Below are 26,281 nucleotides of genomic sequence, written 5' to 3' on the forward strand. Positions count from 1 at the left end.
AGTGTAGTGGTTATCACGTTTGCCTAATGTGCAAAACGTCACTAGTTTCAAACCAGGCAGGAATGTGTTTTGTCTAGAGTTCTTTTTGTCATGCATGCTGAAAATCATTTAAAAAAAACACCTTCCATCATTGCAAAATGAAATCACTGTGCCGTCCTTTCGAAGATTTTCTAGGGATGACGGTGACGTAGGACGCACGCACCGGAGGCGTGGTTGAGTGTCGGGGGGTGAAGAATGGCGCCAAGCTAAGAGGACCGGCTGAGCGGCTGAGTAGAGCGGTGACTGAGCAGCGTTTTTTTTCCTCTTTATCTCCCCATCCTCCAGCAACCCAGCAACGCAGTGGAGCCGCATCATCACGGGTAAAGTTTTTGGAGGCGCTGAAGTCTTGGAGGCGTCGAGGCTAGCGGGGCTTTGTGAGGAGGAGGTGGGGCTGTGTGAGGCAGATGCGGAGGTGGAGGGGCTGTGTGGCTGCGACCTGATTTTCGGCCTGCGGGTCGTGAAAAGCATTTGCTGAACCACGCGGCAACCTGCAAAAAAACTGATCGGAAAAGGAAAAAAAATAAAAAAAAAAAACGGAACGAAACTACTTAATTAATCTGCCTGAAGTCTACAAAACATAAGCTATAACCTATTAGATGTAAACTCTATGCTGTAAAGTCTAAGATAAAGAATAAAGGAAGAAAGAAAAGGGAAAGTGGCTAGACTGGGAGAAGAAATATACAAGACCAAAATATACAAGAATATATAAAAGAGTGTGGAGAAAGTTTATTTTCAATTCTAATTTAAACTTTACTTTAATTTATTTGTGGCAAATTGATATCTGGCTGCAGATAATTAACTTATCTACTTCACCCTCCAACCTGCAAACCTTAACTTTTTTTTAAAACATAATTGGCATATAATTTTCTAAATCTTGGATTTTTGGACGCTATTTGTAAGAAAAAATTTTGAAACAGTGGACATTGAAGGTTTGTTCTGGCAAATTCAAGAGCTCTCCAGTTTATCAGTCTATTATTCAAGGCTTTTTATAAGTGACTGGGAAAGGAACAGCGATTTACATAAACCTTTCATTACTATTGCTTGTCTATGGAGATGGCCTATTGAGATGCTCAAAACTTCTGAAAGGCTGGGAAATATAAGTAAAATCTTCATACTAAATTGTTACCAGATTATTTGAGACCCCTTATAAATCAACGTGTAGTCTAGTAACACAGTCTTGGGGATCTCTACAAACAACTACTAGCTACAGTTCCGCTACCTGCTTTACCTAAAGGGTTAAAGGCTACACTTAACTATTACTATTTTATTTTTTTTGAGTACTATATCAACTCTAAAAAGTTAACCCAGTATACATATTACTTATCTTTCTACAATGCCTCCTAAAAAGGACAAGGAGAAGGAAAAAGAGAGGGATAAAGAAAAGCCCCAAAGCACCAGTACAAAGGCAATGAGTGCAATAAGCGTATATTACTCTCCAAAAGCTGCTAATATTTACAGAAAATCTTTACCTGGTCTTATGGTAATGCCTGAGAGAACAAATACTGGAAGTTTTGGTGACTCCATGGAATTAACTTTTAATGATACCTTAACAAAAGCCTTAGAAACCCTTCGTGAACAAATTAAAGTGGACCTTAAAGAAAATATGTTAGATCCATGCAATCTCAGAAAATATGGGTAAATTGACCCTAGAGACAGAATCTTTAAGAAATGAAGTTGAACAACTATACGCACATAACAAAATCTTGAAAGCAGAATTAAATAACTTGGAGCTTAAAATAACGGACCTAGAGGACCAATCAAGGAGAAGAAACTTACGTATAAGAGGTATTCCTGAAGATGTCCCTAATGATCGGTTAGAGCTTTTTTGTAAAAAACGGGCCTCCTCAGTGATCAAAGATGATAATTTGGGAAATTTCCCATTTGAGCGTATATACAGATTACCAAAACCAAAAAATTTCCCCAATATGGAGAAACCAAGAGATGTGATTATTTGTTGTAACAACTTCAAGATTAAAGATCTACTGATGAAGGCAGCCAGAGCCAGGCAATTTCCGGACCCTTATAAAGAATTACTGCTTTTTTCAGATTTATCCTTGGCAACAAGAAATATTAGACGTAAATTTTCAGATGTAACATCTACACTGAGGAAGATGGGAATCACTTACAGATGGCTTTTTCCAACTAAACTATTTTTCATATTCCGACATCAAGAATATACCTTTGAAGACCCAGATAAAGAAAAAGTCCTTCTTCTACAGGCTGAAGAACATAATAAGACATCTGAATAAACTCAAAGCTGCATCTCGTTTTCCTCCTCTTAAAAACTATTTATTAATTAATTTATTTATTTTTTCTAGGCTAAATACACTTATGTTATAGTACCGATTTAAGAAGAGCTATCGCTTATGGAAACTTAGACAATTAGTAATATCTCTACTATGGAAAACTACATAATATCTACACAATGAACACAACACAAAGAGGATACATAAAGCACTGAACTATAGTAATTTTTTTTTATTGATGAATTGGAGTGCTGGATTATTGGTTAGTTTTAATGGAACACTGTATAGGTGACACATTTAAAATATTTCAATCATTTGTTGGTAATTGCTTGAATATTGACGAAATAATGGAACACTGGATTAAGATATTAAGGCTAAAACATTATAGCAGCGACTTAAGAACACTATTGTTTATGGAAATATTAGACATAGTAATATTTTCACTACGGAAAATTACACATTATGCATACAATGAATTCTGCACAAAGTGGACACATAAAGCACTGAATTATAGTGATTTTTTTTCTTTTGATGAATTGGAATGTTGGTTTATATTAAGGGCATGCATATATTAGATTATAGGGTAACTATAACGGAACACTGTATAGGTGTCACTTTTATAATATTTCCAATTATTTGTTGGTAATATGATTATTACAGACCATAAGCTTATGAATTGATTCTCTGTATATTTTTTTATTTTTTTTGGGGATCTCTATAGTATTGAATGAATGGCGGATGAATTGTAATAGGGCACTGACTTATAAATTTACATTATATCATGAAGTTGATCTAAAAACAACTTAACCATATTAAAGGTAACATACCTATGCAATAGCAATGGTGTAAGTTGTTCTAGTGGATCTTTAGACTATGGAATTAGAAGAGTTTCGTGATTCACGATCCATATCTATAAGACATGATCTATTTATTATTTATTTATTTATATTATATATTTTTTTATTCTTTTATTTTTTTTTATCATAATTTTTTTTTTTGTTGTTGTTGTTCATCTGTTTAGTATTTGTGGCCATTTTCTCACCCCCCTGCACCTCCACTTGATTGTGCTCTGATTTTATCTTGGTATCAGAGCTTGAGATGCAAAAATTTCTGTATCTCTTGAGTATGAATGTTATGTTTGTTAGTTGTGGTGGCGGCTGTTGGTTGGGATATATTGATTCGACGAGTTGGAGAATCTTGACTAGACACTATGGGGTAAAATTTAAAATAAAATGGTAAAGTTCAACTTAGTCACTATAAATACTCAAGGTTTAAATACACCTCAAAAGAGGATGTATCTGTACGAAACATTAATTAGAGAAAGGATATCGATTTGCTTTGCTCAGGAGACTCATTGGAATGACGAAGGACATACTTACTGGAAATTTAAAAAGTATCCTACTATCTATTCATCTAATTTACCATTTAAAAGGGGCGCAGCGATAATTTTGTCTACTGACATTAAGTTTGATCATATATTCCATGAGTGCGATCCTCTTGGCAGATATGTTATACTTATATGTAAATTAAATGATATAATTTATACTTTGGTTAACTTTTATGCACCCAATGATTATCCGGTGAAATTTCTGACGTTGCTTATTAAAAGAACCGAGGAAGTTAGAAGGGGTATTCTATTATTTAGTGGGGACTTGAATTGTGTCTTAAGTGTGGACCTAGATAAAAGACTAAGAGATAGTGGATCCTCTGACAGGGCTGCAGGGACTATGGCTCGAAGATTGTCAACACTTATGGAAAATTATAATATATTTGATATCTGGAGGACTCAACACCCTTCCTAAAAAGACTATACTTTTTTCTCTAATAGACATCTATCATATTCAAGGATTGATGCAGTATATACCAATTTAGTATCCTTAAGGAATTGTATTTCTTCTCGTATTGGGAATATCTCTTGGTCTGATCACGCACCAGTTTTCTTTAATAAATGATCAATGCAAATATAATGCTAGACCGGGATGGAGATTGAATGAATTTAATTTACAAACCGATCTATATAAACAAAATCTTTTTAAAGAAGTCCAGCAATTTATCCAGATTAATGATAACGGCTTACTTCAAGATTCTATATTATGGGGGGCACTTAAATGCACATTAAGGGGGTACTTAATAAAAACTGATGCCTTCATCAGTAAGCAAAGAGGCAGAGCTATTTCTGAACTCTATATAGCACTGGCAAAGGTCGAACGTATTAATAAATTAAATCCCATTCCGGATACTATTAAAGAAATAGCAAAAATTCAGACGGAGATTAAACTAAAACTTGATGAGAAATTAGAGAGAGCCATTTCTTATTCTAAACAGAGGTGGTACTATGATAGTAACTGTCCGAATAAGCAGATAACTAATAAAATTAAGTCAACAGTCCAAAGACATAGAATAAAGAAATTGATAGTAAATAATAAAGTAATTTTGGATCCTTCACAAAATTCAGAAGCCTTTAGAGATTACTACAAATCTCTTTATAATCTTAGATCAACAGATATTTCCCTCTCCCGTATTGAACCCTTCCTTCGTAATCTTCCGATACCAAAATTCTCTAGAGAAAAAGTAGAATATATTAATAGACCCATTTCATTGAGTGAAATAAGAGAAGCTATTTCAAATTTAAAGAATGGGAAATCACCTGGCCCGGATGGCTATACAGCATACAGCTATACAGCATTCTCACCTTCTCACCATCTCTGTCCTGTCCCAGAGCTTATAATTCTTTCTGTCTGACAAGCAGCAGCAGCAAAAGAATAAGAGAAGTAAAATAAGAGAAGTAAACTAAAAAGTTTTTACACCTGTGGTCACACCACCCTGAAAGCGCCTGATCTCGTCTGATCTCAGAAACTAAGCAGGGTTGGGCCTGGTTAGTACCTGGGTGGGAGACCACCTGGGAATACCAGGTGTTGTAGGCTTTTTCTTTTCTCACAGTCCGGGGAGAGCTTTTTGCCATGTGTTTCTTGCTCATCATCAAAGCTTTAAACCCTTATTTGAACCTTCTCACCTTCTCTGTCCTGTCCCAGAGCTTATAATTCTTTCTGTCTGACAAGCAGCAGCAGCAGCAGCAGCAGCAGCAGCAGCAGCAGCAGCAGCAGCAGCAGCAGCAGCAGCAGCAGCAGCAGCAGCAGCAGCAGCAGCAGCAGCAGCAGCAGCAGCAAAAGAATAAGAGAAGTAAAATAAAACGCTGTCATACCACCCTGAAAGTGCCCGATATTGTCTCATTTCAGAAGCTAAGCAAGTTTGGGCCTGGTTAGTACCTGGATGGGAGACTGCCTGGGAATACCATGTGTTGTAGGCTTTTTCTTTTCTCACAGTCCGGGGAGAGCTTTTTGCCATGTGTTTCTTGCTCATCATCAAAGCTTAAACCCTTATTTGAACCTTCTTACCGTCTCACCTTCTCACCTTCTCTGTCCTGTCCCAGGGCTTATAATTCTTTCTGTCTGACGACAAGCAGCAACAGCAGCAGCAGCAGCAACAGCAACAGAATAAGAGAAGTAAAATAAAAAGCTTTCACACCTGCGGCCATACCTCCCTGAAAGCGCCCAATCTCATCTGATCTCGGAAACTAAGCAGGGTTGGGCCTGGTTAGTACCCAGATGGGAGACCGCCTGGGAATACCAGGTGTTGTAGGCTTTTTCTTTTCTCACAGTCCGGGGAGAGCTTTTTGCCATGTGTTTCTTGCTCATCATCAAAGCTTTAAACCCTTATTTGAACCTTCTCACCTTCTCTGTCCTGTCCCAGAGTTTATAATTCTTTCTGTCTAACAAGCAGCAGCAGCAGCAGCAGCAACAGCAGCAGCAGCAGCAGCAACAGCAGCAGCAGCAGCAGCAACACCAGCAGCAGCAGCAGCAACAGCAACAGCAGCAGCAGCAACAGCAACAGCAGCAGCAGCAGCAACAGAATAAGAAAAGTAAAATAAAAAGATTTCACCCCTGTGGCTATACCACCCTGAAAGCGCCTGATCTCATCTGGTCCTGGAAGCTAAGCAGAATTGAGCCTGGTTAGTATCTAGATGGGAGACCACCTGGGAATACCAGCTCTTGTAGACTTTTTCTTTTCTCACAGTATGGGTAGAGCTTTTTGCCATGTGTTTCTTGCTCATCATCAAAGCTTTAAACCCTTATTTGAACCTTCTCACCTTCTCACCTTCTCACCTTCTCTGTCCTGTCCCAGGGCTTATAATTCATTCTGTCTGACGACAAGCAGCAGCAGCAACAGAATAAGAGAAGTAAAATAAAAAACTTTCACTTGTGCAGCCATATCACCCTGAAAGCGCGAGATCTTGTCTGATCTTGGAAACTAAGCTGGGTTGGGTCTGGTTAGTACCTGGATGGGAAACCACCTGGGTAGGCTTTTTCTTTTCTCACAGTCCGGGGAGAGCTTTTTGCCATGTGTTTCTTGCTCATCATCAAAGCTTTAAACCCTTATTTGAACCTTCTCACCTTCTCACCTTCTCTGTCCTGTCCCAGACTTATAATTCTTTCTGTCTGACAAGCAGCAGCAGCAAAAGAATAAGAGAAGTAAAATAAAAAATGTTCACTTGTGCAGCCATATCACCCTGAAAGCGCGAGATCTTGTCTGATCTTGGAAACTAAGCAGGATTGCCCCTGGTTAGTACCTGGATGCGAGACCCCCTGGGAATACCAGGTGTTGTAGGCTTTATCTTTTCTCACAGTCCCGGGAGAGCTTTTTGCCATGTTTTTCTTGCTCATCATTAAAGCTTTAAACCCTTATTTTGAACATTCTCACTTTCTCACCTTCTCACCTTCTCTGTCCTGTCCCAGGGCTTATAATTCTTTCTGTCTGACAAGCAGCAGCAGCAAAAGAATAAGAGAAGTAAAATAAGAGAAGTACAATAAAAAGCTTTCATGCCTGCGGCCATACCAGCCTGAAAGTGCCTTATCTCAGAAGCTAAGCAGGATTGCCCCTGGTTAGTACCTGGACGCGAGACCCCCTGGGAATACCAGGTGTTGTAGGCTTTATCTTTTCTCACAGTCCGGGGAGAGCTTTTTGCCATGTTTTTCTTGCTCATCATCAAAGGTTTAAACCCTTATTTGAACCTTCTTACCGTCTCACCTTCTCACCTTCTCTGTCCTGTCCCAGGGCTTATAATTCTTTCTGTCTGACGACAAGCAGCAACAGCAGCAGCAGCAACAGCAACAGAATAAGAGAAGTAAAATAAAAAACCTTCATGCCTGTGGTCATACCTCCCTGAAAGCGCCCAATCTCATCTGATCTCGGAAACTAAACAGGGTTGGGCCTGGTTAGTACCCAGATGGCAGACCGCCTGGTGTTGTAGGCTTTTTCTTTTCTCACAGTCCGGGGAGAGCTTTTTGCCATGTGTTTCTTGCTCATCATCAAAGCTTTAAACCCTTATTTGAACCTTCTCACCTTCTCTGTCCTGTCCCAGAGTTTATAATTCTTTCTGTCTAACAAGCAGCAGCAGCAGCAGCAACAGCAGCAGCAGCAGCAGCAGCAACAGCAACAGCAGCAGCAGCAGCAGCAACAGCAGCAGCAGCAGCAGCAACAGCAGCAGCAGCAGCAACAGAATAAGAAAAGTAAAATAAAAATCTTTCACCCCTGTGGCTATACCACCCTGAAAGCGCCTGATCTCATCTGATCTTGGAAGCTAAGCAGAATTGAGCCTGGTTAGTATCTAGATGGGAGACCACCTGGAAATACCAGCTCTTGTAGACTTTTTCTTTTCTCACAGTATGGGTAGAGCTTTTTGCCATGTGTTTCTTGCTCATCATCAAAGCTTTAAACCCTTATTTGAACCTACTCACCTTCTCACTTTCTCACCTTCTCACCTTCTCTGTCCTGTCCCAGGGCTTATAATTCTTTCTGTCTAACGACAAGCAGCAGCAGCAGCAGCATAAGAGAAGTAAAATAAAAAACATTCACGCCTGTGGCCATACAACCCTGAAAGCTCCTGATCTCATCTGATCTCGGAAGCTAAGCAGCGTTGGTCCTGGTTAGTACCTGGGAATAGCTTTTTGCCATGTGTTTCTTGCTCTTCATCAAAGCTTTAACCCTTATTTGAACCTTCTCACCTTCTCACCTTCTCTGTCCTGTCCCAGGGTTCATAATTCTTTCTGTCTGATGACAAGCAGCAGCAGCAACAGAATAAGAGAAGTAAAATAAAGAATATCCACGCCTGCGGCCATACAACCCTGAAAGCGCCCGATCTTGTCTGATCTCGGAAGCTAAGCAGGGTTGTACCTGGATGGGAGACCACCTGGGAATACCAGGTGTTGTAGGCTTTTTCTTCTCACAGTCCGGGGAGATCTTTTTGCCTTCTCACCTTCTCAGCTTCTCTGTCCTGTCCCAGGGCTTATAATTATTTCTGTCTGACGACCAGCAGCAGCAGCAGCATAAGAGAAGTAAAATAAAGAGTTTCACGACTGCAGCCCTACCACCCTGAATGCGCCCGGTCTCATCTGATCTTGGAAGATATGTAGGGTTGGGCATGGTTAGTACCTGGATGGGAGACCGCCTGGGAATACCAGGTGTTGTAGGCTTTTTCTTTTCTCACAGTCTGGGGAGAGCTTTTTGCCATGTGTTTCTTGCTCATCATCAAAGCTTTAAACCCTTATTTGAACATTCTCACCTTCTCACCTTCTCTGTCCTGTCCCAGGGCTTATAATTATTTCTGTCTGACGACCAGCAGCAGCAGCAGCAGCAGCATAAGAGAAGTAAAATAAAGAGATTCACGACTGCAGCCCTACCACCCTGAATGCGCCCGGTCTCATCTGATCTTGGAAGATATGTAGGGTTGGGCCTGGTTAGTACCTGGATAGGAGACCGCCTGGGAATATCAGGAGTTGTAGGCTTTTTCTTCTCACAGTCCGAGTAGAGCTTTTTGCCATGTTTCTTGCTCATCATCAAAGCTTTAAACCCTTATTTGAACCTTCTCACCTTCTCACCTTCTTTGTCCTGTCCCAGGGCTTAAAATTCTTTCTGTCTGACGACAAGCAGCAGCAGCAGCAGCAGCAGCAGCAGCAGCAGCAGCAGCAGCAGCAGCAGCAGCAGCAGCAGCAGCAGCAGCAGCATAAGAGAAGTAAAATAAAGAACATTCACGCCTGCAGCCCTACCACCCTGTAAGCGCCCGGTCTTATCCGATCTCGGAAGATAGGCGGGATTGGCTGTGGTTAGTACCTGGATGGGAGACCGCCTGGGAATACCAGGTGTTGTGGGCTTTTTCTTTTCTCACAGTCCGGTGAGAGCTTTTTCCCATGTGTTTCTTGCTCATCATCAAAGCTTTAAACCCTTATTTGAACCTTCTCACCTTCTCACCTTCTCTGTCCTGTCCCAGGGCTTATAATTCTTTCTGTCTGACGACAAGCAGCAGTAGCAGCAGCAGCAGCAGCACTAGCAGCAGCAGCAGCAATAGCAGCAGCAGCAGCAATAGCAGCAGCAGCAGCAACAGAATAAGAGAAGTAAAATAAGAAGCATTCACGCCTGCAGCCATACCACCCTGAAAGTGCCTGATCTCATCTGATCTTGGATGCTAAGCAGGGTTGAACCTGTTTAGTACCTAGATGGGAGACCGCCTAGGAATACCAGGTGTTGTGGGCTTTTTCTTTTCTCACAGTCCGGGGAGAGCTTTTTGCCATGTGTTTCTTGCTCATCATCAAACCTTTAAACCCTTATTTGAACCTTCTCACCTTCTCACCTTCTCTGTCCTGTCCCAGAGCTTATAATTCTTTCTGTCTGACAAGCAGCAGCAGCAGCAACAGAATAAGAGAAGTAAAATAAAATGATTCCACGCCTGCAGCCGTACCACCCTGAAAGCGCCCGATCTTGTCTGATCTCAGAAGCTAAGCAGGGTTGGGCCTAGTTAGTACCTGGATGGAAGACCGCCTGGGAATACCACTTGTTGTAGGCTTTTTCTTTTCTCACAGTCCGGGGAGAGCTTTTTGCCATGTGTTTCTTGCTCATCATCAAAGCTTTAAACCCTTATTTGAACCTTCTCACCTTCTCACCTTCTCACCTTCTCTGTCCTGTCCCAGAGCTTATAATTCTTTCTGTCTGACGACAAGCAGCAGCAGCAACAGAATAAGAGAAGTAAAATAAACAGCTTTCAATCCTGCAGCCATAACACCCTGAAAGCACCCGATCTCATCTGATCTCTGCCCAACCCTGCTTAGCTTCCAAGATCAGATGAGATGAGGCGCTTTCAGGGTGGTATGGCCGTAGGTGTGAAACCTTTTTATTTTACTTCTCTTATTCTGTTGCTGCTGCTGCTTGTCAGACAGAAAGAATTATAAGCTCTGGGACAGGACAGAGAAGGTGAGAAGGTGAGAAGGTGAGAAGGTGAGAAGGTGAGAAGGTTCAAATAAGGGTTTAAAGCTTTGATGATGAGCAAGAAACACATGGCAAAAAGCTCTCCCCGGACTGTGAGAAAAGAAAAAGCCTACAACACCTGGTATTCCCAGGCAGTCTCCCATCCAGGTACTAACCAAGCCCAACCCTGCTTAGCTTTTGAGATCAGACAAGATCAGGCGCTTTCAGGGTGGCATGGCCGCAAGAACGAAAGCTTTTTATTTTACTTCTCTTATTCTGTTGTTGCTGCTGCTGCTGCTGCTGCTGTTGCTGCTGCTGCTGCTGGTGCTGCTGCTGCTTGTTGTCAGACAGAAAGAATTATAAGCCCTGGGACATGGCAGAGAAGGTGAGAAGGTGAGAAGGTTAGAAGGTACCATGGAGATTTTAGTAATCTCCATACGCAAAAATGATGAGATAAAAGGTTTTCACTTCCAACAGGAAGAATTTAAAATATGCTTATATGCAGATGATGTTCTGATAACTATAGAAGACCCGGAGAAATCGATCAGAGCCTTGATGGAAACGATTAAGAAATATTCAAATATTTCAAATTATAAGCTGAATATAGAAAAATCGGAAATTCTTCCAATAAATATATCATTTTACTCTAAACAAATAATACAACAAGAATTTAAATTCAGTTGGAAACAGCAAGATCTTAATTATTTGGGGTTAAAAATAACATCAAAAGTAGAAGATATAATTGAACGGAATTTTTTACCTCTATTAAAAGAAACAAATTACCTTTTGAAAGAATGGCGAAACACAGAATTATCATGGGTAGGTAGAATAAATGTGATTAACGCATATATTTTCCCAAAATGGATCTATTTCTTTAGACATATCCCATTAAAAATACCAAGCTCTTGGATTACTATGCTACAAACTAGCTTTAATAAATTTATTAATAATGGAAGAAAAATGAGAATTAGTATAAAAAAGTTGGCAAGAAAAATAAATAGAGGTGGATTGAATTATCCTAGAGCTAAAAGTGCATACGATACATGCATGCTACTACATATACATAATTTACAATGTCGAATAAATACTAACCAACCATGGTTTAAAATAGAAAGATCTATGATTAAGATTAATTTACCCACAATTATGTGGCAATATCAGATAAAATTAGAGGCAAAATATATAAATAATACTATAATAAAAGATACTTTGCAAGAATGGAAAAAGATTAAGAAAAAATTGAATCTAATTAATAAGGTTTTAGATAACACGAAACTGGACACCATAGAACTTATTATTTCCAATATAAATTTAAGTATTTGGAAAAATGCAGGAATTGAAGAACTAAAAGAAATTTTGCTTAAAGATAATATAAAATCGTTTGACCAAATACATAGGGAGTTTAATATACCTACTTCAGAAATATTCACCTATTTGAGAATAAAATCCTTTATATTACAAGCTAGATATAAAGAGGATGAGGAACTTCACTGCAAACTTCAAAAGGTGTTTAATAAACAAGAAATAAAAAAAGCATTGTCTAAATCATTTGAAATAATCAATAAAATGGATGAGATCCCAATAACACCAATTATAACAAAATGGAATAGAGATACAACGAAACAAATTACAGAAATAGATTGGTATAAAGCAATAAATAACACTAATAATCTAATTCACTCTATAACAATTAGAGAGAATTATTTCAAATTAATTAATCAATGGTATTTAACACAGACAAAAATAAAATCTATGTTTCCAAGTTCTTCAGACAGATGCTGGCGTTGTAATCAGGAACGGGGAGATTATAAACATATATGGTGGACGTGTACAAAAGTAAGGCCTCTTTGGAGGTATGCCTTTGAGCTTCTAGAAAAAATAAGTAATATTAAGATTAATAAAACTTTAGAAATGGCTTTGCTTCATATATTTCCACCTGGATTATCCTTAAAAATAAAAATAATAATTATTCATATATTGGCAGCTACGAAAGTAGTGATAGCAAGAAATTGGAAAGAAAGTAAACCATTTTTATATTTACAATTAAGAAATCAAGTCTTATTTCAATTACAGATGGAGAAAGGTTTGCAATGGAGTAGTCTACAACACAAAAGAAAAAAAATTATATATGAGGACTGGATTACTAAATTAAATAACATAAGAGTAATATAAGAATCAACACATACTCCCGGCTTTCTCTTTTTTTTTTTTTTTTTTTCATATGATGTATTATATAACTTACATCTTAGGAAGATATCCAGACCTTTTAATTGTTATTTTGTCTTCATTTTTTGTTGTATTTGTCTATTTAATGCTTAATTTGTTTGTATGTAATATGAAAATAACAAAAATAAAGATTAAAAGAAAAAAAAAAAAGAGAAGGTTAGAAGGTGAGAAGGTGAGAAGGTTCAAATATGGGTTTAAAGCTTTGATGATGAGCAAGAAACACATGGCAAAAAGCTCTCCCCGGACTGTGAGAAAAGAAAAAGCATACAACACCTGGTATTTCCAGGCGGTCTCCCATCCAAGTTCTAACCAGGCCCAACCCTGCGTAGCTTCTGAGATCAGACAAGATCGGGCGCTTTCAGAGTGGCATGGCCGCAAGAACGAAAGCTTTTTATTTTACTTCTCTTATTCTGTTGCTGCTGTTGCTGCTGCTGCTGCTGTTGCTGCTGCTGCTGCTGTTGCTGCTGCTGCTGCTGTTGCTGCTGCTGTTGCTACTGCTGCTGTTGCTGTTGCTGCTGTTGCTGCTGCTGCTGCTGCTGTTGCTGCTGTTGCTGCTGCTGCTGCTGCTGGTCGTCAGACAGAAAGAATTATAAGCCCTGGGACATGACAGAGAAGGTGAGAAGGTGAGAAAGTTCAAATAAGGGTTTAAAGCTTTGATGATGACCAACAAACACATGGCAAAAAGCTCTCCCCGCACTGTGAGAAAAGAAAAAGCCTACAACACCTGGTAATCCCAGGTGGTCTCCTATCCAGGTCATATTTTTGAAAACTAGACACCCCAGGGTATTCCAAATGCTGTTATTTTAACCCTTTCCATGCACCAATTATAGAACTACACTTTGTCAAACTTTGTAATAGTATTTTTTTTTCACACAAATTGTACTTTAGTTATAGATATACAGGTTCTGGTATATGTCACTGTCAAACAACACCCCAATGTGTGTTCAGGAACATCTCCTAAGTGCAGTGATACCCGACATGCATGGGTTTGTCGGGTTGTTTGAGATTTAAAATGCCACATTTGGGAAGTGCGCTTTTTTTCTCCATTTTGGTCAATCTGTACCTATGCCCTATCTTTGAGCTCGGCCACTCCAATTTACCCCATCAGCCATTTTTTTAATATATTATTCACCCCTTGGGTATTTGAAGTGCTTTTATTTTAACTCTTTGTTGAGATTTTTGAGAAATTTTAGCACTTGCTCAAAATAATAAACTTTATTTTTTTATTTTATTTTTTTAATACTTTTTTTATATTTTTTTTACACATTTTGCTGGTACTGGATGGTTCATCAAGTGACATCACTGCATAATTATTTTTAAATGTTAGCACATTTTTTTTATTTTTTTTTTTTAATATTTTACTAATCACATAGTGATTAGAAAGCTGGGTTCCATTGACTTGCTTGGTTGAATGCAGTACCTGTATTCAACCTGCAAGTGGAGCCAGAGTTCTCTAGAGGGTCTGGAGACCGTCTAGCGAACTCTTTCTTCTTTATTGTTTTTTTTCCCGGGCCGCCGCCATCTTGCTGATGGCGAAGATCACCGGCAGCTGCAGCTGTGTCCGCTATCCGGAGCGGTCACAGCCCATCCAAAGGTAAGTGTTTGGTGTCGCTGGATGCCTCCTGATCGAGGCATTCCAGCGACACCATTTAAGTTTAGCTAAACGCTTTTAAAGTACCTGGATGGGAGACCTCCTGGGAATACCAGGTGTTGTAGGCTTTTTCGTTTCTCACAGTCCAGGGAGAGCTTTTTGCCATGTGTTTCTTGCTCATCATCAAAGCTTTAAACCCTTATTTGAACCTTCTCACCTTCTCACCTTCTCTGTCCTGTCCCAGAGCTTATAATTCTTTCTGTCTGACAAGCAGCAGCAGCAAAAGAATAAGAGAAGTGAAATAAACAGCTTTCGATCCCGCGGCCATACCACCCTGAAAGCACATTATCTCATCTGATCTCTTAAGCTAAGCAGAGTTGGGCCTGGTTAGTACCTGGATGGAAGACCACCTGGGAGTACCAGGTGTTATAGGCTTTCTCTTTTCTCACAGTCTGGGGAGAGCTTTTTGCCATGTTTCTTGCTCATCATCAAAGCTTTAAACCCTTATTTGAACCTTCTCACCTTCTTACCTTCTCTGTCCTGTCCCAGAGCTTATAATTCTTTCTGTCTGATAAGCAGCAGCAGCAACAGAATAAGAGAAGTAAAATAAAGAGCTTTCACGCCTGCGGACGTACCACCTTGAAAGCGCCCGCTCTCATCTGGTCTTGGAAGCTAAGCAGGATTGGGCCTGGTTAGTACCTGGATGGGAGACCGCCTGGCAATACAAGGTGTTGTAGGCTTTTTCTTTTCTCACAGTCCGGGGAGAGCTTTTTGCCATGTGTTTCTTGCTCATCATCAAAGCTTTAAACCTTTATTTGAACCTTCTCACCTTCTCACCTTCTCACCTTCTCTGTCCTGTCCCAGGGCTTATAATTCTTTCTGTCTGACGACAAGCAGCAGCAGCAGCAGCAGGAGCAGCAGCAGCAGGAGGAGCATCAGCAGGAGGAGGAGCAGCAGCAGCAAGAGCAGCAAGAGCAGCAGGAGTAGAATAAGAGAAGTAAAATAAAAGGCTTTTACACCTGTGGCTATACCACCCAGAAGGCGCCCAATCTTGTCCCATCTTGGAAACTAAGCACGGTTGGGTTTGGTTAGTACCTGGATGGGAGACCACCTGGGAATACCAGGTGTTCTAGGCTTTTTCTTTTCTCACAGTCCGGGGAGAGCTTTTTGCCATGTGTTTCTTTTTTTTTTTTTTATTTACATTTTTTCTTTATTTTCAACATTCTTTTTTAGTCGTTTCCAATACATTGTACAAGTGTAAAAAAAACAAGCTTTCACATCAAAGCAGTCACGTAGAACAATAAAGTCGAGTTTAGAAAGTGTACAAGGTAACAATGCACGTACAAGTATAGATGAAATAAACATAGCGACATCTAGTAAACACAAAACCCAGTAGTGTGCTAGGAGAAGTCAATAGGAATATAAAAACAAGAAAGGATGCACATGGTAGTCCCTCAAAGCATAAGACACTCGACTATCTACGCAGTACTAGAAAGCGTTGATGATGGAAAACAACCTTGGCTTCGAAACACTTTGTAACAAAAAGAAAAAAAAAACAACAGGCAAGGACTTATAGGGATCAAGTCAGGCAAAGTGGTACATCAAAGAAAGCTATGTTCAGGTATAATAGAGAGCCGTCAAATAATCACATACAAGAAAAAAAAAGGAGAATACATTGTAAGGTAAGTAGAGACCGGGCGCAACACATCAATAGACACCAATCCCCTCAAGCTTGCCACAAGGGCGAAAGACGAATTTGGGGCCAGGGAGCTCAAATTTTCATCAACAAAGGTAACATTTGATCATTTTGGAAAGACATTCGTTCCAAAACATGGATGTGTTCAAGATGGTGTAGGACATCAGAGAGGCGAGGAAGCGCAGGTGATTTCCAGTTACGAGCAATTGATAATTTAACAGACAAAAAAAATGAATAACTAATTTCCGAACGGGCGAGGGAGTATCATCCGGAAACATGTGAAGTAGTGCCAACTTCGGGGTGCGAGGGAGAGGAAAATGTAATTCAGACTCAAGTAAATGAAATACCTTCCCCCAGAGCTCATGAATAGGGGGGCAAGACCACCAGACGTGCAGCATGGATCCAACATTTGGACAACCTTTCTAGCATAGAGGAGAGCAAGAGGGGAACATATGGGCCAACCTTTGCGGGGTGAGATACCACCTACACGCCAGTTTATTTTGGAGCTCAATATGGTTAAAACAATGAGAGACACCCCTCATGGATTCTTCGGAATCCAACCAAGTTTCAAGGGAAAAGGTAGATTGCAAATCTCGTTCCCAAGCTAACATATGGGGGAGTTTATTTTCCCAAAGACGCATCAACAGGGAAACATAGCACTGTGAAATCATGCCCTTAAAGGAGGAGGTTTTGGTGCACATATGAATAATAGGGTCGTCAGAAAGAATGTTAACCGTGTATGAGGGGGAATGTGATTGCAGGAAGTGTCGTATTTGCAGGAATTTGTAAAATTCAGAGTTAGGTATCGCATAAGCAGAGCTGACATCAGAGAACGATCAAAGAGAGCCCTTATCATAAAGGTCACCCACCCTCAGGAGTACTTTACTTTGCCAGCGATTAAGTCGCAGTTCTGGGATCAGGAGTTCTAGGGAAGTAAGCGGGGTAGCCCTAGTAATGTGAAACAGAGAAGGTCGGCGTCTAGCTAATTTAGACCATATCTTGAACGAGCAAAGCGTGGTGGGAGGGAGTGGAAATAATTTCGGCCGAAAACGTGGCTCCACAATAATTGGGAAACCGAGTAGGGAGAGGACAAGGCAATTCTCCTGTGTGACCCATTGAGGAAGGTTTGCACTATAATGAAACAAAATTGCTTGAGAAAGGATAGTGGCACGGTGGTAAGTCCGAATGTCCGGGGCTCCCAAACCCCCTCTAAACCTAGGGGAATAGAAAGCACTTCTAGAAATGCGCAACCTGCCCTTGACATTGATAAAAGAGTCCAAGGTCGTTTGTATGTGTAATAAAAATGAACGGGGAATACTGGTCGGGACTGCCCTAAAGACGTATAGTAGTTTCGGTAAAACCACCATTTTTACTGAAGATATACGGCCAAGCCAAGAAAGGTCAAAAGAACGCCACTTCTGAAGGTCGAGAAGAATTTGTTTCCAGAGAGACCGAATATTGAAATCATGTAGTTTAGATATAGTGCGAGGTAACTTAACACCTAGATAGGAAAGATAATCTTTCCTCCAGTCAAAGGCATAAGAAAGTTGAAGCGAGGCAGACAACTGGTTGTGTAAGTTAAGAGACATCGCTTGAGTTTTATGTACGTTGATTTTATGATACGAGATTGCAGCATATTGCAGAAATTGGTGAAGCAATGCCGGCAGGGAGGTGGAAGGATTTGTGATCGAGGCCAAAATATCATCTGCAAAGAGCCCTAGAGTAATGTCCTTGCCCTCTGTAGAGGGAAAGCCTGAAATCTGGGGATCTGAACGAATACGCTGAGCCAAAGGCTCCAGCGCTAAGGTGTAAAGGAGTGGAGAGAGTGGGCAACCCTGGCGCGTCCCGTTAGAAATAGAAAATGGGGAAGAAATAAAACCCGAAAAAGAGACGGAGGCCGAGGGAGAGGAATATAGAGCCATAATTGAACAAATTAAGGAAGGCGGAAAAGCAAATTTGGAAAGGATCGACGATAAAAACAGCCAATGGAGACGGTCGAAAGCCTTTTCCGCGTCAAAAGATAATAAAACACCCGGGATCTTATCATGAGAAGCTTTCCATAGTACATTAATAAATTTACGGGTGTTGTCATTTGCCTGTCTATGGCGTACAAAACCAACCTGGTCCGAATGAAGAAGGGAAGGGAGTATTAAAGAAAGCCTATTAGCAATAATTTTGGCGTAGAGTTTGACATCATTATTTAACAATGAAATAGGACGAAAATTTTCACATTTATCTGTAGGTTTTCCCGGCTTAGGGATTGTAACGATATGGGCATATAAATTTTCGGAAGGGATATGACCCTTAGACATGAAGGATTGAAAAAGGGACAGGAGGTGCGGGCCCAATACTGAGAAAAAGGTTTTATAATAATAACACGTTAAGCCATCAGGACCCGGAGACGAATTTTTCTTCAACATACGAACTGTGGAATGAAGTTCATCTAGATCTAAAGGGGCTCCCAATTGAGAGATCATCTCTTTAGTAAGAGTGGGCAAAGATACAGAGGAAAGGTTCATCCCGAAGGTTATATAAGGAGGAATAAAAATTGGCAAACCTATCAGCAATATGAGAAGGGTTCTTAAGTGGGAGTCCATTAGAGGATAAAACAAACTGAGGGCGCTCCAGGGCTGCCGAGTGTCGAAGCTTATTCGCCAACATAGAGTCAGCTTTGTTGCCCTTGGAGTAGAAGCGTTGGCGCAAGCGCAATAGCATCTGGGATGTAAGTTCAGCCTGAATCGTGGACAGTTGGAGCTTAACCGAAGCGATGTCAGCAAGCACCTGGTTGGAGGGGTTTTGTTTATTAAGGGATTCAAGGTCATAAAGTCGCAAAAGCAAGGAATCTTTATCGGTGGCTTGTGCTTTTTGTTTCTTTAAATGGGAAGCGATACTGATAAATTTACCTCTAATGACCGCCTTATGGGCATTCCATAACGTTTCTATCGAAGTATGTGGGTCTTCGTTTTCCTGAAAGTATAAATCTAAATGAGACTGGACCTGAGCCTTTAACGACTCATCAGAGAGTATGGAGTTATTGAGACGCCAAGATCCCTTACCAATAAAAGAATGAGCGACCCGTAACGTCAAAGTCACAGGCGCATGATCCGACCAATTGATAACACCGATAGAGCAGTCCCGAACCAGTTTGAGTGTAAGTTTGTCAACCAAAATAAGATCAATTGTCGTGTAGGATTTGTGCATTGCCGAAAAGAAGGAATAATCCCTGTCCAAAGGATGATGGAGGCGCCACGTATCGTACAGTTGAAAGGAGTGAAACGACTTAGTAAGAGAAGAAGCCAGAGATTTCACCCTTTTACCATAACTGCCCCTAAAAGTAGTAGAAGTATCTAATAACGGGTCTAGGAGAGCATTAAGGTCGCCACACATAATAAGATAAATAAATAAAAAATAGGAATAAAAGAAAAAGGGAGCTGTACAATCCGTAAGTAATGTAGAACAACGGAGACCCCCAAGGAAGACCACCAAGGACAGTAAGAGAAGAACAGCGCGCCCGGTCTCTATATAAAAAAACAGCGCACAATAAGGAAAATAAAACCAAATACGGAGACATAGTGGGTCATAATATCCAGGAAATAGATATAATCATACCAGACAGCAGAAGGTCGACATTGCATGGAAAGAGCACTATAACAGGTGCCCGACATTTGATCCAAGCCATAACAATAATAACGTTTAAACCACAACATTATGAATAGAACAAAGGTCTGAAACTTGCGGCCCAACGAGCTGGAAGCCGCAGAAGGGGGTGGTAGACAGAAAACCCTGTGGGTCAGGCACACAGGGGATGAGAAAGAGAACTACCTGAGAAGAAAAGGGTGTGACGGAGGAGCCCCCCAGTGTAAGTAATGTGAGAAATACAAAAATGAAATGTCGTGGAAATGAATGAACCATGGTGTATGGAAGTCAAAAAAGCCATGTGTTTCTTGCTCATCATCAAAGCTTTAAACCCTTATTTGAACCTTCTCACCTTCTCACCTTCTCTGTCCTGTCCCAGGGCTTATAATTCTTTCTGTCTGACGACAAGCAGCAACAGCAGCAGCAGCAACAGCAGCAGCAGCAACAGCAGCAGCAGCAACAGCAGCAGCAGCAACAGCAGCAGCAGCAACAGCAGCAGCAGCAACAGCAGCAGCAGCAACAGCAGCAGCAGCAACAGCAGCAGCAGCAACAGAATAAGAGAAGTAAAATAAAAAGATTTCAATCATGTAGCCATACCACCCTGAAAGCGCCCGATCTCATCTGATCTCAGAAGCTTAAGCAGGGTTGGAGCTTGTTAGTACCTGGATGGGAGACCGCCTGGGAATACCAGGTGTTGTAGGCTTTTTCTTTTCTCACAGTCTGGGGAGAGCTTTTTGCCATGTGTTTCTTGCTCATCATCAAAACTTTAAACCCTTATTTGAACCTTCTCACCTTCTCACCTTCTCACCTTCTCTGTCCTGTCCCAGGGCTTATAATTCTTTCTGTCTGACGACAAGCAGCAGCAGAAACAGAATAAGAGAAGTAAAATAAAAAGCTTTCACACCTGCGGCCATACCTCCCTGAAAGCGCCCAATCTCATCTGATCTCGGAAACTAAGCAGGGTTGGGCCTGGTTAGTACCCAGATGGGAGACCGCCTGGGAATACCAGGTGTTGTAGGCTTTTTCTTTTCTCACAGTCCGGGGAGAGCTTTTTGCCATGTGTTTCTTGCTCATCATCAAAGCTTTAAACCCTTATTTGAACCTTCTCACCTTCTCTGTCCTGTCCCAGAGTTTATAATTCTTTCTGTCTAACAAGCAGCAGCAGCAGCAGCAGCAACAGCAGCAGCAGCAGCAGCAACAGCAGCAGCAGCAGCAGCAGCAACACCAGCAGCAGCAGCAGCAACAGCAACAGCAGCAGCAGCAACAGCAACAGCAGCAGCAGCAGCAACAGAATAAGAAAAGTAAAATAAAAAGATTTCACCCCTGTGGCTATACCACCCTGAAAGCGCCTGATCTCATCTGGTCCTGGAAGCTAAGCAGAATTGAGCCTGGTTAGTATCTAGATGGGAGACCACCTGGGAATACCAGCTCTTGTAGACTTTTTCTTTTCTCACAGTATGGGTAGAGCTTTTTGCCATGTGTTTCTTGCTCATCATCAAAGCTTTAAACACTTATTTGAACCTTCTCACCTTCTCTGTCCTGATAAAGACCTAAGCCCACCATCCTTATAGAGATGGCCAAGCCTTAACACCCGTTCCCCGGCGGGAAGGAAATGACGAATAACGCCCTGATAAAGCCCTGGGGGAAAGGCAGGGTTGGAGGAAACAGGAAAGAGTCGGCTAGGAGAGCCCATCCAGCCCAATTTAGTGAGGTACTTTCTAATCACCCTTAAAGTCGGCGCAATGGTCGGATGGGACGAGAGGGAGGGAAACCTAGGTGGAGACACCAGCCAAGGCACCGCAGAAATCTCGAGGGGAAACAACGAGCTTTCAAGGAGTACCCACTGCTTCGGAGTCCTGGCCGTCCATTCCACGACCGTGCGCATATGAGAAGCTACCCAATACCCTTCAAGGTCTGGGAGACCCAGGCCACCACAGTCCTTAGGGCCAACCAGGTATTTAGAGGCCAGCCTGGGAGAGCGGTCATGCCAAATGTATTTAGTAAAGACCCTATGCCAAGCACGAAGGAACGATTTAGTAAGGTAAACAGGGAGGGTCTGAACCAGGTAGAGAAACCGAGGCAGGATATTCATTTTCAATACCCCTACCCTCCCAAACCAGGAGATATGGGGAAAGGCCCACCTCCTCAGATCTGCCGAAAGAGCGGCGAGAAGGGGAGCAAAGTTAACCGCCACCAGGGTAGCAAGGGGTGTGCGACCTTAATGGGACCCCAGAATTTCGGATTTTTGTAAATTAATTTTATACTGAGAGAGAATGAAAGGTCTGTAATTCAGTAGCTAAATGGGAAAGGGAAAACAAGGGGTCCGACAACATGCAGAGCAAGTCGTCAGCATAAATGGACAGCTTATATTCCGTGCCAGCCACGGAAAGGCCCGAGATCCCAGGGTTCAACCGAAGAGCATTCGCCAGGGGTTCTAACATAAGAATAAATAGCAAGGGCGACAGCGGACAGCCCTGCCTCATGCCGTTTCCCAAAGGAAAGGCGTCTGAAAGCAGGCCATTCACACGCACCCGCGTCAAGGGAGAATGGTACAACGCCCTAACCTGGTGGAGGAAGCGGGGGCCAAGTCCCAGCCTCTCAAGCACCTGAAACAGGAAGAACCACGAAACCCTATCAAAGGCCTTCTCGGCATCGAGAGAGACCAGTAGAAAGGGAGTTCCGCGGGACTGAGCAAGGGCCAATAAGTTAAGGGCTTTGATGGTGCCATCCCTAGCCTCCCTCCCGGGGACAAAACCGACTTGATTACTATGGATCAAGCCCGGAATAAGGTGTTTGAGTCTATTGGCCAGGAGCTTCGCCAAAATTTTTAGGTCCGTATTTATGAGGGATATAGGGCGGTAGCTCCCACAAAAACTGCATCCTTCCTGGGTTTAGGAAGGACCGTGATATGAGCCTGATTTGAGTGGGGGTCCAAGTGAGCTCCCATGGCTAAGGAATTAAAGAGAGAAACCATCTGGGGCCCCAGGACAGGCAGGAACCTACGATAATAAAGTGGGGTGAACCCATCAGGGCCAGGACACTTCCCACGAGGCAGGGACTTGACGACCTCCTCTATTTCCTCAAGACAGACCGGGGCGTTAAGCGCAACCCTATCGTCGGCTGAGATTCGCTTGTGTAAGTGTTTGGTAAGGTAAGTGTCCACAAGCGACTGTGTCTGAGGCCCAGGTCCCCCTTCAGGAGAGATATTATACAGCTTACGATAATAATCGGAAAAACAAGCAGCAATGTCTTTGGAGACATAACGCAAGGGTCCAGTAGAATCCCGAATTCTGGGGATGTACGCAGCCGCTCTCTTAGCCCTAAGTGCCCGAGCTAAAAGTTTGCCCGGCCTATCCCCCAGCTCATAAAAGTGCCGTCTGGTAAGCAAATAACTACGCCGAAGCCTAGAATCCAATAGCGACGCAAGTTGAGACCGCAGGAGTTTGAGTTGTTCTAGAGTGTCAACAGAAAGTGTAAGTTTATGACGCAATTCCAGGTCAGCAATCCGCCTGGATAGGGACATGAGCTCGAGTTGATTAAGTCTCTTGCGTTTGGAATGAGATGGCCTCTAATGACAGCCTTATGGGCCTCCCAGACCGTAGAGAGAGGGGTACCACGATCTACATTTTCCTCAAAGAAATGGTGCAGGTGAGAGGAAAGCTCAGGGATGTACGTTGGGCCATCAATTAAATTCTCGTTGAGCCGCCAGCACCAGACCTTGGGGGGAAGCTGTGGGAGGCGCAATGTGAGATGGGTGGGGGCATGATCCCCAAACGTTATGGAGCCGATTTCAGAGGAATGCAAATACGGGAGGTGGTGGTGGGAGAAAAAAAAACCCAACCACATAGCGCCGAAGCACCCCCTCCGTGTCACAGGTAGAGCAAAATAAAAAGAAAACCAAGTACGTGTGTACATGAGAGTGAGAAAGAGTGAAGAGTGGGCAAGTGTTAAAAAGGACAAAAGAAAAAATAAGGAGATGTATAGCTGAAAAGGTGTGGTGTGCATGTCGTGACCTGAGTGGAAGTGTGGAAGTGTGCAATAATATAGGAAGCCCGGGACCTGCGTCAAGTAAAGCAGAGTCCTCACAAGGGTGCCCGAATGGGTAGGTACAACAGGAGGAAACGAGAACCGGCACCGACGGATAAAATTACAAAAGAAAAAGCAGAAAAAACAAAATAAACAGGAGTCCACATTACAGTCCCGCGTCCAGGGTCCACCATGGCGACGAGGCACAGCAGAAAGCCATACTGGAGTAGCGGAGCGACCGTGAGGCACATAGGACAGGTGTAGAAAGTCCACAGGACGCAGAAACTGGAGCGAAACTCGCGACGACGGGCACATTCGGAAAAAAAAGTTAAGGAAAAAAAAAAACAAGGGCCAAAAAACGCGAACGAAGCCAGGTAGTTCCATCAGACCTGGGGTACCTTCTGGCGCTTATTCCTCCTAGGCCGGGGGGACCAGTCCCTGCTCGGGTCCCGAAGCGGTGCGGGGGCCACAAAGGCGAGTTCCCAGTCCGGAATGTGGAGAGGCGGAAGGCCCAGATCCTCCAGGAACCGTGGGACGTCCGAAGCCTGCCGAAGGACGAAGGAATCAGGGTGAAGGGGAAGCCCCACTGATAGGGGATGGAAGCCTCCCGGAGTGCCGAGGTAAGAGGTTTTAGGGTACGCCGAGCCTGGAGTGTGAAAGATCCGGGAAGATCACGACATCCCGTGGAGGAGCGTTGGCATCCCCTCTGGGTTTCAGTGCGCGATGCACCCTATCAAAGTGGATCGGCGCGTCAGCTGGCCTTTGAAGCGCGGTGTTAAAAATAGCCCGGAGCATCGGTTCCAACATCGCCGGCAGGACCGTCTGGGGTACACCTCGAACGCGGAGATTATTCCTCCTACCTCGGTTATCGAGGTCCTCCAGCTTGCGGACAAGTAGGCGAATGGTCGAAGTTTGATCAGAGACGTGACGGTTCAAAGCATCCATGGTGGTGGCGATAGCAGCGCTGTCGTTCTCCACGGCGGCCACGTGGTCGCCCAGTTGTTGCACGTCAGCTTTAATTTCAGACAGGGTATCTCGAATGCTCTGAGTCGCCTTTTCAATCAAAGGTATCATGTCCTCCTTTGTAGGGAATTGCCGCAAGGCATCTTGAATAGAAGCGTGGTCCCGAAGAGGAAGATCCTCCATATACTCACTATGTGAGCTGGCGGGAGAAGACGCCATCTTGGAGAGCGAGTCCCCGGAGTCCAGGTCCTGAGGCCCGTGAAAGAACGACCAGACAGAGGTAAGTTGTTGCCAATCTTTACTCCCGGACGGCTTAGGAGTCCCGGGAGCCTTGTGAGTCTTGCCCATTGCGAGAAAAAACACACGTACAGCGGTGATACACGGAGAGGGTCTTCAAAGCACAAAACTTATGTGGCCATCTTGGTCGGCTGCGAGACCACGCCCCCGAACATTTAATTCTTGACCCCAGAATTACCTCTGATTTCACACTGATCAACAAGCTTGAACTAATCCTGTCCTTATAACTTGTTATATCCCTTTATATTCATCTTTGCTAACAATCCCATAGCACATATTTAAATGCATCTATTGGATCTGATAGCACAGAGTCAACATCTTTACTGCCCTTACTGTAAATAACATTTTTCACTGATTTAAGTGAAAATTCTTTACTTCAAGTCTGAATAGATGACCTCTTGTTATTTGCACAATCTTATTAAAGAACAAGACATCAGACAGCAGCTGGTATTGCCCATGTATGTATTTGTATAATGGCATCATATCCTTTCATCACATCATTTGCCTTTCTGTATCTTATACTTTATGCTACTGATTCCTTCATTTGTTTTAAATGACAATCTCTTTTTTCTTACTTCCATAGTGTTCTAAGCCTCATTCCATCTATTTAGCTTTGAGCTTATTTAGTGCATAAACAGGGGTTGAAATGTACTTCTTTTGTATTTGTTACATAAGGGTTCATGTTTATAAGTGTATTTAATTTATGTTAGTTTGAAAATATTTCAGTTACCATCTGTGTTTCTTCTGGAGACCAGTTCATCCCAGTCACTAAGCTCCATGGATGACCTTACCCAATGATGTCCCGTTCCTAAAATTCAGTGTTTTGGTGGAGCTACTACTTTGCTTTTGTGAATTAATCTCCAGTGTAACCATGTTATTGTCTCTGTCAGGGCCATCATCAGAATGTTGGAGCTCTTTACAGAACCAATGTTCTAGGGCCTCCCTTCCCAGATGACCCTCGCACACCAAACGAATTCCTCTTCTACTCATCTTTTTTGGTTGCAAAGATGGCACAGACAATATTTTTTGTGGCACTGACAAGCTGTTTGTGGACAAAGATGACATGGATAAGCTGTTTGGGGACAAAAATTGCAAAGACGGCAACAAGCAGAGAATCAGGAACAGGTCTGTGCTCAGCAACAACACAATGACTGGAGCCACCCATCAGCCCACAAAGTAGGGGACTTAGTCCCAAATAGCCCCAAATAGCTTGTCAGTGCTCCATTTAGTTAGACAGAGAATAACCCCCCAAATAAAACACAGACG

At 42.4% G+C, this 26,281-nt stretch overlaps 1 non-coding gene and 12 pseudogenes across 1 annotated transcript; 11 read left to right on the top strand and 2 right to left on the bottom strand.

Moving 5' to 3' along the window:
• Positions 1-5,090: 5,090 nt before the first annotated feature.
• LOC149272629 (5S ribosomal RNA) lies at positions 5,091-5,209 on the top strand. Its single transcript, XR_016279589.1, has one exon. It is a non-coding gene; the product is annotated as a 5S ribosomal RNA (ribosomal RNA).
• Positions 5,210-5,808: 599 nt separating this feature from the next.
• LOC149272630 (5S ribosomal RNA) lies at positions 5,809-5,927 on the top strand (annotated as a pseudogene).
• Positions 5,928-8,696: 2,769 nt separating this feature from the next.
• LOC149272631 (5S ribosomal RNA) lies at positions 8,697-8,815 on the top strand (annotated as a pseudogene).
• Positions 8,816-9,008: 193 nt separating this feature from the next.
• LOC149272632 (5S ribosomal RNA) lies at positions 9,009-9,127 on the top strand (annotated as a pseudogene).
• Positions 9,128-9,374: 247 nt separating this feature from the next.
• LOC149272633 (5S ribosomal RNA) lies at positions 9,375-9,493 on the top strand (annotated as a pseudogene).
• A 260-nt stretch (positions 9,494-9,753) lies between these two features.
• LOC149272634 (5S ribosomal RNA) lies at positions 9,754-9,872 on the top strand (annotated as a pseudogene).
• A 191-nt stretch (positions 9,873-10,063) lies between these two features.
• Positions 10,064-10,182, top strand: LOC149272635 (5S ribosomal RNA; annotated as a pseudogene).
• A 525-nt stretch (positions 10,183-10,707) lies between these two features.
• LOC149272636 (5S ribosomal RNA) lies at positions 10,708-10,826 on the bottom strand (annotated as a pseudogene).
• Positions 10,827-13,067: 2,241 nt separating this feature from the next.
• LOC149272637 (5S ribosomal RNA) lies at positions 13,068-13,186 on the bottom strand (annotated as a pseudogene).
• Positions 13,187-14,713: 1,527 nt separating this feature from the next.
• LOC149272638 (5S ribosomal RNA) lies at positions 14,714-14,832 on the top strand (annotated as a pseudogene).
• A 186-nt stretch (positions 14,833-15,018) lies between these two features.
• LOC149272639 (5S ribosomal RNA) lies at positions 15,019-15,137 on the top strand (annotated as a pseudogene).
• A 5,175-nt stretch (positions 15,138-20,312) lies between these two features.
• Positions 20,313-20,432, top strand: LOC149272640 (5S ribosomal RNA; annotated as a pseudogene).
• Positions 20,433-20,631: 199 nt separating this feature from the next.
• On the top strand, positions 20,632-20,750 carry LOC149272641 (5S ribosomal RNA; annotated as a pseudogene).
• The last annotated feature ends 5,531 nt before the right edge of the window (positions 20,751-26,281 follow it).

This window comes from Sceloporus occidentalis, unplaced genomic scaffold, assembly GCF_023333645.1.
Source record: "Sceloporus occidentalis isolate IW3139 unplaced genomic scaffold, rSceOcc1.0.p SCAF_428, whole genome shotgun sequence".
In the NCBI taxonomy this organism is placed as follows: domain Eukaryota; kingdom Metazoa; phylum Chordata; class Lepidosauria; order Squamata; family Phrynosomatidae; genus Sceloporus; species Sceloporus occidentalis.